The sequence below is a fragment of the Schistocerca nitens genome, chromosome 8, assembly GCF_023898315.1.
Source record: "Schistocerca nitens isolate TAMUIC-IGC-003100 chromosome 8, iqSchNite1.1, whole genome shotgun sequence".
In the NCBI taxonomy this organism is placed as follows: Eukaryota; Metazoa; Arthropoda; class Insecta; order Orthoptera; family Acrididae; genus Schistocerca; species Schistocerca nitens.
In genome coordinates, this window is record NC_064621.1 from 113,423,519 (window position 1) to 113,441,123 (window position 17,605).

Below are 17,605 nucleotides of genomic sequence, written 5' to 3' on the forward strand. Positions count from 1 at the left end.
ACGTTTTTGAACTTCTACTATTCCAGTGATACACAGATGTATTCTTCCATCTCACTGTTTGGGCAATGGAAGCAGAATGGTTTCACTGACGGGAAAAGCGGTTCTGGCGCGTAGAATATTTTTTAAATCTGGGAATTCATCGACGGCTACAAGACTTGTGTCGTCACCGTTGTATAGTGAGCTTTTCGGAGACGAGGATTCCAGTGCACAGATACGCGTCATTTGAGAAGTAATAAACTATTCTAGAACCGTCGAGACGGTATTTTGCGCAGTTTTCTACGTCCATAAACTGCTCTGACACATTTTCCGCCTGGATATCTGTCTACCACGGTGTCTACTAGCAGATCGTATCATAAGATTCTCACTTATAATTTCCGCAGATACACTAAATACACTACTGGCCATTAAAATTGCTACACCAACAAGAAATGCAGATGATAAACGGGTATTCATTCGACAAATACATTATACTAGAACTGACATGTGATTACATTTTCACGCAATTTGGATGCATAGATCCTGAGAAATCAGTACCCAGAACAACCACCTCTGGCCATAATAACGGCCTCGATCCGCCTGGGCATTGAGCCACACGGAGCTTGGATGGCATGTACAGGTACAGATGCCCATGCAGCTTCAACAAGATACCACAGTTCATCAAGAGTAGTGACTGGCGCATTCAGACGAGCCAATTGCTCAGCCACCATTGACCAGACGTTTTCAGTTGGTGAGAGATCTGGAGAATGTGCTGGCCAGGGCAGCAGTCGAACATTTCCTGTATCCAGAAAGGCCCGTACAGAACCTACAACATGCGGTCGTGCATTATCCTGCTGAAATGTAGGGCTTCACAGGGATCGAATGTAGAGCCATGGGTCGTAACACATGTGAAATGTAACGTCCACTGTTCAAAGTGCCGTTGATGCGAACAAGAGGTGACCGAGACGTGTAACCAATGGCACTCCATACCGTCACGCCGGATGATGCGCCAGTATGGCGATGACGAATACACGCTTCCAATGTGCGTTGACCACGATGTCGCCAAACACGTATGCGGCCATCGTGAAGTGATGCAGCGTCAAGGGTAACCGCAGTCATGGTCTCCGAGCTGATAGTCCATGCTGCTGCAAACGTCGTCGAACTGTTCGTGCAGATGGTTGTGGTCTTGACTCAGGGATCGAGACGTGGCTGCACGATCCGTTACAGACGGCCTGTCATCTCGACTGCTAGTGATACGAGGCTGTTGGGACCCAGCATGGCGTTCCGTATTACCCTCCTGAACCCACCGATTCCATATTCTGCTAACAGTCATTGGATCTCGACCAACGAGAGCAGCAATGTCGCAAAATGATAAACAGCAATCGCGATAGGCTACAATCCGACCTTTCTCAAAGTCGGAAACGGGATGGTACGCATTTCTCCTCCTTACACGAGGCATCATAACAGCGTTTCGATAGTGAACGCTGGTCAACTGCTGTTTGAGTATGAGAAATCGGTTGGAAACTTTCCTCATGTCAGCACGTTGTAGGTGTCGCCACCGGCGCCAACCTTGTGTGAATGCTCCGAAAAGCTAATCATTTGCATATCACAGCATCTTCTTCCTGTCGGTTAAATTTCGTATCTGAAGCACGTCATCTTCGTGGTGTAGCAATTTTAATGGCCAGAAGAGTATTTTGAATCGTGGGGAAACCGCACCATGCACTCGTTGCATTATAACTTTCATTCCAGACAAGTATCTGTCACAGGCCATTTCACTGTTTTCTGTAATGCAATGTAAGAATGTTTGATCTTGCTTCGTGAATATTTATCTCGGCAAGAGATACCTGGGTCTTTTGTTTCCGTTCGGTGATAAAATAGTGAAGGAACACCGCTGGGAGTCTCCAAAGTTTTCTCGCCGAACGAACAACAACCTTTCTGTCTGCCACAACTTTTAAGACTTCGTTAATCTGTTGACTTTCTCTGCCTCTCTGTACCTCGGCATCTTTAATACTCACTAGACCACCTTGATTGCATTTGCGTAAAATTGTTCAACGTCCACCGGCTGCCGACGTCACACAGGGGAGACGTTCAGTGTGCATTCGCCATTTCCATAACGTCGTTCTCAATTCTGGTTCTATAGTAATTTAAAGTATGAGGGAGAAACAGGAGTTTCGTCTAGCTATAACACCGCCTACCATTTCTGGGATTAATGCTTCGTTGTGGCTAGTTGAGGAAGTGATAGCCAGTGTTTATCATTATAATCCCACTCCCTTTCTTTATGGCTTTTCTTAAGAAACTATAAAAAAGTACCAGAGCAGTCTCATCGCCTTCACAGTTACTGGACACAACAGAAACCCAGTATCCCACAACAAACTAACGTACATAGTTATGAACTACACTAATTTGCGTATGTGTCACCAACAAAAGGCAACAGCTCACCTCCAAGCACTCTCGCAGTCGTTGTGAAACACGGAGCAGCTGCAGGTGTTCCTCTGCCTGTCCTGATGCCCTATTTGTCCTGTATATATATATAACTGTAACTAATCACTAAAGTTCTTTAATTACTACTGTAAAATACGTTTCGCTCGTCAACGATTAGATTATTATCTGTTAGAATTATGATGACTGGTTCACATCAACGTAATTATAGCTATCAAGATGATAAGTGATGTAGATCAATTGCTTTATCTCTTGCGACAAGAAAAGATTTCATGGTCCACGATAAACATCGGAAAATAATTTTCTTCGCGGCAAAGCAATTAGAGCTCATAATTAGTGACAAACCCGACTGATTTTCTGAGTCTCGTTATATCTAGCACAACGCCGTTTGTCTGCCTTTCTTCTTGCTACAGACATAGAATTCAAAATCCACGACAAACGTCAAAAAATAAATTTAGTCTCCTGAGCGAATTTCTGACTTTATTCCTTCTAAACAAATTGTGATATAACGGAGCACACCTTCCATAACGCTGTTCTATCCTTACAAGGTTCTTCAAACAGTATCTGCTGCTGAAGGATTTTCATTAGCTATTTTCCTAAGTTTTCAACAGTATGCAATTGAATCAAGTAATCCAATATCTAAGCTGTTGCGGCTCTGAACTGCCCACGATCATTCGTCATAGAGTTCGACGGTTCACTGAAACTCTAAATAAAATATTGAATTCTGATAGGTAAATTTATTTACATGGAAAGCTATGGACGTCTAAATACATTTGAGGCGATGTGTGAGCAATAAGTACATATGGAATTTTTTCTTGGGTAACAAATGCACAAAATACGAACACAATTTTCAAACTCCAGGAAAGAGCCATAAGAATACACTGCTGAGTGCGATTACCAGCGACCTCATCAGAAAACGGTTAGAAGAGAACAGCCTGGACTGCCTTCGTTACTCTCGTAACGTTGTGTAGGAGACACTAGGTTGGGCGCAACATCACCTAGCAGGAATATGCCTAAGCTGCAAAGACGCTGTAGCTTATTCGTTAAGCAAATGTAGCGGAACTGAAGACTAGCTAACAACTCGAGAAGAGCAGAAACGCTCCGGTTATTAAGAATGGCATCGTAGAGTGGGCCCTCACCTCGACTACACAAGTAGTCCACCTCCAGTAGCTCAGAGCGCTTAATCAGTAGGATTCACGGTGTCCATGTCGCTCACACCGGATTATCTGGTTATGGTATGGAAACATCTTGTATGACAGATTGGTTTAGTGCTGGTCGCACACTTGCTGCATCTAATGAAGTTCAGAAATCCTCAACTCATTGATTTGATTATTGAAAAATGGGGGTCACGTATCAGTAGACAGAATGTGAAGCTGCATTTCAAAATATGAGTGACATATTAATCTCAGATCATTTCTTTTCCTGATTTTACCACTAACAATGATCGACCATTTGACAGCAATAGCAGATCAGAAGTGAGCACTGTAACTCAAGTCATGGTTAACAATTGGTTACTTAATTGTCCTGTACCATAAACTATAGTCACAGATCAAGGAAATAACTTTGTGTGTGATGTGATGAAACAGCACTGTCATCTACTGAAAGTCAAGAATCTGTGTACTAGTCCGTTTCACAGACGAGCTAATGGTCGCACTGAACGAGTCCATCATACCATAGTGAAGATGTTAAAGTCACTATCTGAACAGTGAACATTTAGACTGGTACATGTATTTAGGCTTTGGGTGAATGCGTACAGTTCAGAAATGCACACAGGGACATGTATTCCACCATACAAAGTAGTTTATGGGTGAAAGATGCCAGCACCTTTTGATTAAGGGGAGTTAGAATGGAAAAAATTGGTTTTTCACATTTTAGGATTTTTATATCATTATAAAATTTGCAATTTTCCGAATAAAGTGATATATATACACATCATAAACTCACATGGCAAGTATTTCAGTTTATTTTTAAATATAATCTACGCCGGTTGAAAATGTTAAAATTTTTATGTGGATTATTTCAAGATCTAATAAAATCGGTAATCTCGTATATAGAAGGCTATGGATTGTTGTGTTACACAAGTCATGTGCAGAAGAGGATTGGCACCAGGTTGAGGAAGTTGAAACAAAGTTTGAGAGACAAGAAGCATTCTAATGGTAAAACCATAAGAGGCAGGCTGACAGGCAAAATGACTGATGAACTACAGCAGTATCCAGTATCGCACCTTTCCCCTCCCGGACCTGATTGATGGTGCAATTACCGCATTGCTCAGTACTCAAATAGTTCATACAGCCATAAACATTCCATCCCAACAGCAGTCACGGATATCATAAAACTTGTTTACAGAGACCTGAAAAATCCTTAGTTACTGAAGAAATGACTACATGGTCAGACTCAAAATCCCAATGAGTCGTTCAATAATCTTATATGGACTCGCTTATCAAAAAATGTTTTTGTTGGCATGAAGACACTAAACTGAGAGGTCAGTGGTGCTATTGTTGCTTTTAATGATGGCACCATTGATAGGGTGAAAGTGCTACAACATATGGGAATTAATACTTGAACAAACTGCATCAGAGAGCTTGAACGGATGGACAAGGTTCGCATTGATAAAACGGAGTATGCAGCGCAGTTGGCCGCTAAGAAGTCCAGAAAGAAGAAAAAAAGAAAAAGCTTGGAAAAAGATCAAGAGGATGATATACAGTATGGTGAAGGGTGCGTCTGAGTGACTAAAAATAAAAAATAAGCATATATTAAGTGAGCTACAGTCCTTTGAAACTTTGGAAGCCGTTCCTGAACATTCACATTTTCTGTGGCATTTTTCCCTAAATCTCAGAAACTACTTCGAGTAGAGTATTCAAATTTTCAGGGAGTAATCACATACATATCCTGAGTCTACCGAGCTAGAAGAAGAACGTAATGTTATGTATAATTAAAATTATTTAGGATAACATATAAGAAAGTACAGAAAATTTTAACCGTGTAATTAAAAAATTGTATTTGCGATAGCAGTGGCTGAAATGCAATTATTGTAGTTCAGTAGACACAGAACATACAGTTTAATGTACTGTAAAAGTTAATGCCAGTGGCTACAGTGGTTCCTGAAATACAGGGTAGCCCAGTCACTAAATTTGACACTGTCGGGATAGGGTGTTCCAACTTCCCTTACGTGCAGCCATAGAATGCAGCACGGCACAAACAAATGAAGCAATTCCTGAAAACATTAAAAGAAATTTGGTAACGACTGAAACATTCAAATACAAAGACATTAGAGCATCCAGAGGCTGGGTACAGATAATTTACCTCAGTAGCAGGTATAGCAGTAGGGTCTTCATAACAAATCCGTATACCCCCAAGGACAAAATCAAGAAATTCTTGAGAAAGTTTCAAGGAAAATACCAGGCAGTGGAGATGACATCACGATTCAGTGCCAAGTTGCATTTACATTGGTTGTCCCTGTTAGTCGAGTTAAAACTTTTAGGATACAGTTCATGCTTTACTGCAGAGACCTGCGCCATTACTGCAGAAAGAGAATTTACCATATGGAATAAGAGTAGCACACAGTGTACCTTATTAACCTCTGTGTACGCATAGATGGTAAAATAGCGATGTATTGTGTTTCATTTTGTCTAAGGTTACCGAGATTAATATTACTTTTTTTAGCTAGCTGTACTAGTTTTTCTCTGAGATACGCCATTTTCCTAAGGAGTGAGGGGATCCAGGGTAATTCCTCTCCGGTGGCTATTGTCATAGATAACGTTGCAGTATAATATCATGGCTATAACGTTGTTGTACGTATGCCAGCAGTTGGAAAATGGAATCTCGTTCTCACGAACCCAAAATATAAGTGTCACGATCCACAGTTGCTTTTGAAAACGCACGATTGACATTTGGAAGGTAATAAATGAAATTCGACGTTTACAGAATTTGTTCATAAACGTACGAGTATCTACGGAAGTGAAAAAAGGGGAAATTCTAATAGAGGTACAGAACGATTATCAGGGACTGAAGTTTTTCTGTTCAGAAATAATTAAAAACGATATTGGAAGCAGCATATAAAAAGAACATCGACAATTTAAATAGGGATTGTACAAGTAACGGTAATATACACAGAAACAACAGTTTGTTGGCTTTTGACAGGAGTTACAAAAATGGAAGGTGGTAAGTTAAACAACGAGAAATGCGCGCGAAAAACAGCTCGGTTGCACAGTAAACGAAACGAGCGACGGAAATATTGACACATGGACAGTGATGTACAACAAGGTTAAGGCCACAGCAGTTTCTGTTGGGATCGCTGTAGGCGGAAGGAGAATTATCAAAAGCGATACGGCACGCTGTAGCACTAATGAAAAGTAATACAGCACTCTTCTTCCGTATTTCTATAGTTAAAGATTATTCAGATCGAGCCAGGGCGTATACTAACGTACATTTTCCAGTTAGAAGTTGAAATTATCGTTACCATCATTTTACGATCCATCTGTTAGCTGTCAAAAGGAAAATTATCGGTAAGTGGGTACATGTACAAACTAATTAAATAATGCGTGTGTGTAAGAACAAAGAGATATATATGTTTTTATGCCAATAGGAGATTCTGGTACGGAGTTAGTCGCCATTTCTATACAGTTGGTGCTTCGAAGTGACAAATGATAATGTGAAATTCAGTTGTTTCCACAGAATATAGGAGCACTAGAGTGTAAAAAGTAGTACCGATGCTGCAGCCGCGTTTTCAGCTGACTGGCAGTCATTGGTTATATTGTATATTCTCGTCAGAGAGTGTAACTGTAAATTGCTACAATGATACAGGGTGTACATAAAGTCCGGAAACACGTTCAATTATTTATTGCACAAGAACCAAATGTTGTACAGATGTCATACATTTTGCATTTTGAAGAGAAACTCTGAAAGTATTTTTTTTTTTTTTACAAACATTCGATATGCGAACCATGAGTGACCCGGCAGACGACAATACGGTAATCGAATTCTTACCATACCCGTCCCAGCGTGACATCAACGACTGTGGCAGTCGCTTCCCGTATTCTCTCCCGGAGCTCTGCTACATCACGTGGTAGAGGCGGTACACACACCAGATCATCAATGTGTCCCCACAGAGAAAGTCACACGGAATGAGATCTGGCGATCGGGGAGGCCATTTCATGAAACAGCTGATCCCTTCTGTAGCACGGCCGGTCCATCTATGCGGCAGCTCCGTGTTCAGGTACCCACGAACTTCACGGTCAAAATGGGGCGGAGACCCATCCTGCTGAAGGATGGAGAGCTTGGTGACTTCTTACCCTACTAGTTTCTAAACAGCCGCTGAACAGCTGTAGCACACTTGTTTTCGTCGAACTCCAACACAAAACTCGCTCCGCACCGGTACTCGCCATTTTTGCGACTAGCGCTGACTATTGGCAAATTACCAAACCACGCTGTGGCGGTATACATGAAAAAAAAATTTCCGGGTTTCACTTCAAAATGACATATTTATGATCTTTGTACAATGTTTTTTTTCTTGTGGAATAAATAATTGAAAGTGTTCGCGGACTTTATGAACACCCGGTAAGGCATTGACAGGGATGACAATATTAGAGTTGAAGCAAAGTGGATTATTAGTAAGTGGAATCGAGAGTGATTCAGCTGAAACGATATTTCACCTTCCTGCTACGATTCCAGGTAGTACGATAAGTACGGGAACTCGGCCGGTTTTTTATTGGCCAGAGAAATCCTTTAGTGTTTTACCCATGCAAAACTTAACTTTCCTGAACATTACTTCAGATATAGCTTTACTAAGGGCAACAGACGAATTGTTGTTGTTGTTGTGGTCTTCAGTCCTGAGACTGGTTTGATGCAGCTCTCCATGCTACTCTATCCTGTGCAAGCTTCTCCATCTCCCAGTACCTACTGCAACCTACATCCTTCTGAATCTGCTTAGTGTATTTATCTCTTGGTCTCCCTCTACGATTTTTACCCTCCAATACTAAATTGGTGATTCCTTGATGCCTCAGAATATGTCCTACCAACCGATCCCTTCTCCTTGTCAAGTTGTGCCACAAACTCCTCTTCTCCCCAATTCTATTCAACACCTCCTCATTAGTTATGTGATCTACCCATCTAATCTTCAGCATTCTTCTGTAGCACCACATTTCGAAAGCTTTTATCTCTTCTTGTCTAAACTATTTATCGTCCACGTTTCACTTCCATACATGTCTACACTCCATACAAAAACTTTCAGAAATGACTTCCTGACACTTAAATCTGTACTCGATGTTAACAAATTTCTCTTCTTCAGAAACGCTTTCCTTGCCATTGCCAGTCTACATTTTATATCCTCTCTACTTCGACCATCATCAGTTATTTTGTTCCCCAAATAGCAAAACTCCTTTACTACTTTAAGTGTCTCATTTCCTAATCTAATACCCTCAACATCACCCGACTTAATTCGACTACATTCCATTATCCTCGTTTTGCTTTTGTTGATGTTCATCTTATATCCTCCCTTCAAGACACCATCCATTCCGTTCAACTGCTCTTCCAAGTCCTTCGCTGTCTCTGACAGAATTACAATGTCATCGGCAAACCTCAAAGTTTTTATTTCTTCTCCATGGATTTTAATACCTACTCCGAATTTTTCTTTTGTTTCCTTTACTGCTTGCTCAATATACAGATTGAATAACGTCGGGGAGAGGCTACAACCCTGTCTTACTCCCTTCCCAAGCACTGCTTCCCTTTCATGTCCCTCGACTCTTATAACTGCCATCTGGTTTCTGTACAAATTGTAAATAGCCTTTCGCTCCCCTCGACAGACGAATTAGTCAACGCAAAAAAGGAAAATTTTGGTCGATCAAATGTTACAGCATGTACGCAAGTATCAAGAGAAGCGTAAACAAAATATCTTTACAATCTGAATACTAACCTCTAGTATTGTGGTGATACTAGCTATTATTTGTACAGACCAGTTACATCTCAGAAAGAGAATAAATCGAGCAAAGGGGACAACTATCCATGAGATCCCTTTGTAACAGATTCGTAAGTCACACATTTTAGAGTAAAATGTAAAAATAGTCAAGCTAGAAAAATGATGTTGAGCAAGGATAAAATTTTCTTTGCGCCTAAACGAGCAAAAAGTTCAAATTAAGATTAAATATGTACTATAGTTCGCCAAATATATAGTAAGAGGGAAATTCGGGACAAATATTTTTAAAATGGAGGTGAATGTTACGTAACAACGAGAGAGTAAAATTGTCTAACAGCTAGTGTTACTCAGTCACGTGGATATATCAACAGGCGCCAGCGAGGAAGCGTAGAAATTTCAGCACGAATACTCGCCCTGGAAGACAGAAACCTCGACATTCTTGTATGTGACTGAGAAGAAGCTCAGCAGAAAATGGTTAGCAGAGCACAAGCCGAACTGTCTTCGTTGGTCATGTAATCTTATGTAAGAGACACAAAGTGGACGCAACATCGCCTAGCAGGGGTATGATCGGAACTAAAGTTCGTTAAGCAAATGTAGTGGAACTAAAGACCGCTGACAACTCGAGAAGACCAGAACAAATTCTCTCATTACAAATGATATCGTAGAGCGGAGCCTCTCCTCGCCGACACAAATACTCCACCCCAATAGCTTAGAGCATTCGGTCAATAGGATCGAGGGCGTTTACGTTGTTTCCACTCGATTCTGTGGTTGTGGTACGGAACCATTTTTTGTGTGAAATTGTTCCAGTGTACGCCTTACGCTTACTGCCTCGCGAGAAGGTCAGCGATATGTAGCCAGGGACAATAAATTCCATCAGCCGGTACTGAACAGCACTGACGGGTAGTCCGTGGGTCTACCAACACTGATCCTGTCCAGGGTAGAAGCTGCCCTAAAACTCCTGTGTGGCATGAATCTGAGCCGAAACCGTAACGGCAGTCCAGGTTGTGACATTTGTTGTTAGGCAGAATAAGCTTTGCTAAGTGAACTACGTTCGTCTATGCCTCTTGTCATGTTCACATCCAAACCACACTTTTAATTCACTATTGTAAAATTGCACAACCCACATGCAAGTGACTGCGCACACACTGACCTTGTTTGAGCAAAATGCGAAGTTAATTTACGAGATTTGGGCTATGACGCTGACGCCCATCCTTCACGTTTGCCGGCGGAAATCCACGTCCTAATATGGCGTTCTTGTTTCCTTCCCGCTCTCTGAGCCACTGTGACGTCACTTTACTCGCCCTTACTCGCTCTCTGGCACTGGAATTACGGAATTGTACTTTTATGTAATTTTTACCGCTGTTTCCTGATTTACCTAAACTGTTTAACGGCAGCACTACTTTGTCTTGGCTAGAGATCACGGTTAGGACCAGTCCACCTTTCTCAATGTGAAGCAGTGTTGGCCTGTACATACTGGTTTTAGTTTTTGTTCGCCCCTAACGTGATTGTGTTCCTTCGCTTCCTTGCCCTTGGATGTCACTGCGACACCAGCCCGACAGCCCACTTGGCTCACCCCACAAGCATTCGGCAGAGCCGGATATCAACTGAATTCTAATTCGAACCTCTTAATTAAACTCTATTCCGTTGCTCGTACAGCTACCGCGTCTGCTTGTACACTAATCGATTACCCGTATTTACAGGCACTACAGATTAAAAGTAGTGCTAAACTAGAGTGTGCGCATTCTTGCTCATCATATTGCTACGTTTCAGGATCAGCATTGAGCACGTTATCAGATCATTCGACATTGCTGCCACCTGAGGGGACAAAACAGGGTAGTGATTTGGGAGACATTAAGTACTTCTCGAAACCGTGTGTGCCTCATAAGCACGTTGTGGTCACCCCCATCTCTAAACAGGAATATCGGCGTGCCGTGCCTACCTCGCCATCTGGCGGCAAACCACCACACCAGAGGTTCTCATTGACTTCCTCTCCGAGCTGATGCAGCGTCCTCGACAGCCGTGAGTCCGCCGTATAGCACCCCAAATATAGAGCCCCTAATGACACCCTTTTTGACAGCAAAAGATATAAAAATTAGTTATCCTGACCTTGACGATAGCTACTGGCAACAAAATATTAACGCTTTTGAAAGTTTGACCAACAGAAATAATAGGGAATTAACAGCATCTACTCCACGGAAAGAACTAAATGAAATACTATCAGATGATCACTTAATCTACGAAGCATGAAACTATGAATATTCAAAATATGTGCCACACGTGATAAAGTGATCAGAGATAACATCTATCCAAGAAAAGAGTTGTAACCGCATCGAGCTGTAAATTCGCTGCAACTACAATGAAAAACTTCAATGAAGATCTTTATTCGCTCTCTTGTAGACGTCGCGGTAAAAGCACGCTTATTGACCGATACTACATTGTTTCAGAACCATCTGTAATTTTGAAGTTTTTCAAGTATCGTCTTGACGTATTAGTCAAAGTTCTGAAGAAAGGTGATAGAACAGTTACCGTTCAGCCGGACAATGGAACAGATATTATACGCGAGGGAAAAGTAACTCGTGTGATACTTAATCAATACTGGGACTTAGTCGTCGTGACCTGTGATTGTACGAACATTGAGGGCACAGCAAAGTATCAGACGCCGACATAAGCTCTACATATAGACTTGAGTGGGAAATATATACACGCAATCACGAAGAATTCACAGGTACGCCGTGTTGTCGGAAGCTGTAGTCAATGTCAGACTTGCAGATGTAAATCGTAGCTTCAATTCCCTGAATGACAAATCGGTGTGCTTTCCAGTGCAGTGGTTAGATAATTCAGAAGTTCAATAAACTAAGTTATAACTTTAATACTTCGTGTCGTCTACATCATTTAATCGAACTTTATTGTGTAATTGTGAATAATTATTTTCTTGGTAGAACGTCGAAGCTAAAGGTGATTGAGTGACTTTAATAACACTGAACAGTAATTTAACATGTTATTATGACGCTTTCTGTACGTTATTTAAAGAATACATTATCTCTGGATTTACGACGTAGCAGTTGTTGGATTAGCACCGTAGCGACGCATTAACGGCGCTATAATAATTCACAAATCAACATCCTCGCAAGATTATAATGTAGCATCGGCTTCAATGGTGGAAGTTATAATTCGAGATATCATATTATCTACGTTTGAAGATCCATTTGCAATCCGGGCATAAAAACTACTGTTATCAAGTTTCGCGTAAGCTTATAAGGCCGTCGCGAACACGTGAAGGATATTTGGTTTACTGTTTCAGATAAAAGAAGTTGTTGCGGTATCGAGTGGTGCAGTCGCTGTGTGTGGCAGTATAGAACACAGTCATCCTTCGAACACTATTGCTTCAATTACAAGCGAGGGCCGCTTATACATTCCGGCTTGCTGCTCCATCGATACGCGGATATCTGTTAAAGGGAGATAGTATCTGAAACTAATGAAACAAGGCGAGGAGTTTGTTTTACCAGTTACAGATCGGAGATGTCGCGATCGACGGACGCCGACTTGTGTCAAACCGACTTGAGCATCCATTTCCACCGGGCCGACACACACTCACTCGCCCCAGCGGCTGCATTCAGAAAATTCCTTTCCGGATTATATAGACAACAGCCGTCGCAGACGGCATGGCAACGACGTTGTATTCAGAGTAAGAAATGGAATAGTTATGAATATTGTGTCGTTGCGTCTAACGGCGCCACACAGGCCCTCGGACTTCATCCTGATCGAACAGTAGGGGTTTCCAGCCCGGTAGTGGACGATCCTTACAGTACATACAGAATTAGTGGATATGTAAATATTATAGAGGCAAAATATATACTTCCCGACTGTCTCACGGGACAGAATAGGAATATGAAAATAAAATGCCTTTAAGATGTTTAAAACAAATTAACGTAAATAGTCTCCACCAGACCTTGGCTTTCACAGCTAAAAAGGAAAAAGAGGACATAATAACCAAGAAAACTTTTAGCAAAATATTTTCAACATTAACTAAATAATTAATGACCGTAATCAGCGATTAACTTCACGCAGTAACAACACACTCGGTATGCGGACTGACATCCCCTTAAGAAAGAGGAAGTCAAGCAAGTCAGTTAAACACAGTAAAAGGATTCGACAACTGCAAAACTTTGGAGATAATCAAATAATAAATTTCTGGACAAGTCGACCGAAATCGCTCTAAGTCCTGAATCCACTCCTAAAAACTGGAAGAAAGCCTCGATGCACCCACTGCACAAATTAAAATATCACTCACAGTAGCGGTCAGCACCTGCCAACGGTCGCGACCCGTAAATGATTCACCAACACCTGCTTAATTAAACATACGACGTTTACTACTGCACAACCAAGATGAATGTCGGTCTGTCTCTTTATCTTTTGCATTAGTGTGTTTTCTACCGTATTGTATTCTCCTTGATTAGACACTGTCCTCCTGAAACTTTTTGCTCACAATCCTAGCCATCATCGCTATTCACATTGACCTCAGCAATACAGCTCGGTGGTCACCCTGTATTCGATGTTCTGAAGCAGAAAAAAGGAAAAAACGAAGTCTCAGTACACTACTTAAGTGCAATAACAAAGTAATGTACTATTTACAGTGTTGGGTCTGTTCAACTTCTGCTATTAAATTGCATTACAATCTTACTTTCAAATTGTGTCTGTCTCACAGGACACACAGCACGACAGACACGGTGCTTTCCGTAGTGGCTGACAAATAAACTTAAAGAAACTCTCACTTTCTACATTAATATGATCATGGTGCTCCCTGGAAATCGGCATTCTTTTCATCACACATCCCTTTGCATGGGAATCTATTTTCCTCATTTCCTCTGATTTATCAACATCGACACTTGGTATAACCAAAAATGTAGGACTTTCTGCAAGACATAACGCTGCATGAAAGGTTTCCATATCACCCAGTACACTAGAGCACAACACTTAAAGACGACCCACCTCGCTCTCTTCAGCACGAATTACTTCCAAATATTACTTAACAGTATTAAAAACATAAGAATCACAACCACCTATAATTTAACCAAGAAAGATTTGCCCAAAGACGACACTCAATATTAGAGGGAATCTGATTGGCTACTCCATCGACGTGGAGGTAATTAAACACACAAGAACTCGCACACATGATACTGAAATACAACACGGAGTTTCCATGATCTATGTCAATCATCCATTTATTCTACAATATGAACACTTTCATATTTGATACATGGGTCAGTTCTCTGCATTGCTTGGATCAGAGAGATCCTAATTCCACAACATTCTGAGCAACCATCATAAGTATACGAAATGGTGGATTAAGGATGAAAACAAACACAACTTTGGTGCAAAATTTTACAATGGTTATTATCTATTTCAGAAACCGGTTTTCGACAGTTACGCCATCGTCATGTACACATCTAAGTATGTGGTGCAGTGAAATTTTCTTGGCTACAACATTTTAAACTGCAACATCTACAAAGTTTCTCCAATCCAGAGATAAAAATATGTTGTTAGATTTAGAAATAAAACAATTGGGATTGTTTCAGCTTAAATGCGATGTAAGATTATTTAATTAAGGTAAAATATGTAACACCTTAACTAGTGGACTATATACAGATTATAGTATTTCTTCACAGAAAAAAATATATTGAACAATAAAGTTTGGTGACATGTTCCAAAGGTGTGGCTCAACAAAATAATATTTTCTTTAATAGGTATTAAATTACAAACAGATAAGATGTACTAGTGACACTGAGCTAGTAAGTGAAGCAGCTGTGATAGTACAAAGCAAAACTCTTTTAACAATACGAGAGAAATTATAGTGACTGAAAATGGTGTATGTGAGTAAGAGGGGTAATTTATAACATGTCGTGGCTGCGACTGTGAGTAGTGTCTGCACTTAGAAGTGGCGAGTAAGGGAACTGCGTCAGTCATTCAGTACTAAGCTTGTGCTGATCGACATACGTTTATTAATTTCCATTATTTCAAGATAATTCATATTCCTTCCATACGAATGCGATGTAATACTTCATGTTTCGCCTTGTAGCTATGACCTTCCTTAAGAAGGTGGTCTCTTTTTCTAAGTTTACAATTTCTGTAGTTTTCCTTCAAGTTGTGCAAACTGCACTGCCAGACTGACATATATAGAATTTGCCACAGGTACAAGTGATTTTACGTATTCCACTGTTTTCCATAGCTGATGTGCTCTCTTTACCACTGGGCAAAAAGTGTCCAACAGTGTTGTGCACATAAAATGATGTTTTTACATTCCTGGAATTAAGTATTCTAGTTACATCTAGTCACACTTTTCCTAAGTGTGGAATTGAGCACCATTTATTGCGTTCTTGAGATGGTGGGTCGAGACCAGTGTAAAGAAGGGAGTACACCTGTTGTTTCTGATTTCTGTGCAGTATATAATAGGCCAAGGAAGGAGGGTAACCATTGTCTGACGCTATTTGTTTGACTGTATTTAATTCCATCTGAAAGTTGTCTTCACTCAAGGGGCTGACATTAGGCGATGTATCATTGAATGAAATGCAGCACGTTTATGGGTCACTGGATGTTGAGAATTAGCAAGTATTACAATATCTATGGTGCTAGACCTCCTACAGATCTTGAAAGTATGAATATAGTCAATGATGTCTATGGCTAAATCTATATAATTTATGCAGGTAGCCCAAACTCCGTTGTGAATTTTATACTGTTGTGTTTAGAATTTAGTTGCTTGAAGAATTTCTGAAGATGTCTAGTAATACCTATCCATAAGCACAACACATCCTCAACACGCCTGAGCCAGTATGCAACCTCGGAAGAGAGTGGATTACTTTCCAAAAATTGTTTTTCAAGATTGTCAATGAAGATTTCTTCAAGGACTGGACTGAGGGGCCATCCCATGGCTGGATCATCGAAGTGTTTGCATATGTTGCCATTGAAATAGAAATAGCTTTGTGTTAGGCAAGGTTGTGTAGCTAACCTTATGTCATGTGTGACGACTGGGTTAATGCCTGATTTGTCTAGTAAGTCTGTGGGACCGTTTAGCCACTCTCGAACAGGTACATTAGTGAACAAGTTGCTAACTTCAAAAGAAACAACCTTGACACTAGGGAGAATTTCATGTCTTTTAATTTGTTCTCTAAGTCAGCTGGATTAAAAATATCATGCCTGGTTCTAAATTTGGTTTTGATTTTGATCAGGTGATTTAAGTCTCACGCAAATCTGAAACATGTACCTGAGAATGAAGACACAACAGAGAAGATATTATCTCTATGGAGTTTCGAGCAGACATAATGTTTTGGTACTACAGAATTCATGTTGGTGAGAAAGTAGGCATCAGAGTCTAATATTACACGATTACGCAGTTTAATAACTCTTTTAGTTTTATTGTCATAGGATTGCCTGAGGTCTTTCTGTAGCTGTTGGAAGTAGGCGGGGTTTAGGAAATCTCGCGCTATCTTAACGTAATACCTTTATGTTCGTGAAGACAACAGCATTGCCTTTCTCTGATCGGATTGCTATAACATTATTGCCATTCATTTTCTTATTGAAATTGTTTAATATTTGTTGTTCTTTAGCTGATGGAGAACTACAAACGAGATAAGATGTCTCAAGTTCTTCACTTAAAACTTCCGGGCTGATAGGCCGTGGTCGAAGTATAAAACTGTCTCCTAACGTTCGTGGGCTATGAAGTATTCTGTGGAGATATGATCACGTAATGATGCACATTCTAAGTATATTTTTTAATTTCCAGTTGTTTTTCGGAAACATTTGTGGTGGAGCATACCTGAAGCCTTTTCGCAGTACAGTGAGTGATTATTTTTAAGTCCGAAACATTCGTTAAACTATCTGAAAACTTTAATTTTTTAATTGCTTTTGAAAGTCATCTTCCATCGACTAGTTTACTAAATTTGGGCTTTTGTTTTTCGACAGGGAATGCCAGACGTCATTAACTTCTTACTACACAGCACTGTCTAATACATCGAATTTTGTATGTGCGTTATTTTTAGGTGTGTTCTCAAGTGAGCTCGAATTGTGTACCACCATATCATTTATTCTTTAATCCATGTTTTTGTACAACTTCTAATAACACTTGTAATAGTGGCAAATTCTTCATGGAACACCACAGAAATTGGAGACGTCGAAAAGGAGGTTCTACTTTTGCAGACCATCTGCTTAAAGAAGTCCATCGTTACGAGGTGAAATATGAAGTATTTCGTCACATTTATAAGGGAAGGATGATGAACTACATCGAAA

At 40.5% G+C, this 17,605-nt stretch overlaps 1 protein-coding gene across 1 annotated transcript in view; it reads right to left on the reverse strand.

Moving 5' to 3' along the window:
* The window catches only part of LOC126198846 (myogenesis-regulating glycosidase-like), a 32,786-nt gene extending 30,275 nt beyond the window's left edge, over positions 1-2,511 (reverse strand). Inside the window, exon 1 of the mRNA XM_049935432.1 lies at positions 2,416-2,511. The gene's annotated coding sequence lies outside the window, so the exon portion shown is untranslated. The remainder of the gene's footprint in view (positions 1-2,415) is intronic.
* Positions 2,512-17,605: the final 15,094 nt, after the last annotated feature.